Source organism: Penaeus monodon, chromosome 23 (genome assembly GCF_015228065.2).
Source record: "Penaeus monodon isolate SGIC_2016 chromosome 23, NSTDA_Pmon_1, whole genome shotgun sequence".
NCBI lineage: Eukaryota > Metazoa > Arthropoda > Malacostraca > Decapoda > Penaeidae > Penaeus > Penaeus monodon.
In genome coordinates, this window is record NC_051408.1 from 31326090 (window position 1) to 31326742 (window position 653).

General features: G+C 50.8%; 1 protein-coding gene across 1 annotated transcript in view; it reads left to right on the top strand.

Annotated features, from left to right (window-relative positions):
- Positions 1–653, top strand: part of LOC119587929 (serine-rich adhesin for platelets-like) — a gene marked incomplete at both ends in the record, with an annotated part of 68313 nt that overhangs the window by 544 nt on the left and 67116 nt on the right.

Here is a 653-nt window from a genome sequence, read left to right on the forward strand (position 1 = left end):
TTTTAGAATTCGATACAGGAAAAATCCATTTACGTCCCTTTACATAAAGCATGAAACGTCAATCAGTTGTCGCAATCACACAAGATTCCTCCTCCCCCTCCTCTACCCCTTCTTCAGAATTAACATAGCCTCAAGACTCGCGATGATAATGAAAGCAACACATAACTGGCTGTGCTTGTTCCTGCTTCCACACGCGACCGGCACGTGGCGAGGGGTATCCCGTTGCCACTCGATCTGGTACCCACCCGCCCACGAACCTGCACGAGCGACACCCTTCTCGCTCTGACGCCGCCCTCCTCAAGCGCTCTTTTATTCTTGCATTCACGCTCCCGCTTCCGTTTTCTCACGGCCATTCACATCTTTCCTTCATTCATACGCACTCACTAGGGGGTCGTGGCCTTCGAGCATAAACACGTGAGGGGGAGGGGTGAGGTTGTTTTTGTTGCATGTGTTTGTTTGTTGTGCATCTGCCTTGTTTGCTTAGTCGTCGGGGATCCCCTTGATAACAAAAGGATGTGTCAAGCATTGATAATTAGCGTTAGCAGGAGGAACAGGTTTGTTGTCTCCCGTGTGTCGGCTGGGGTTTAAGCGCCATTAAATCGGCCCTGGGGAAGCGAACGGTACTCTTGCTTAATAAGGGGACAGCGCCTTCG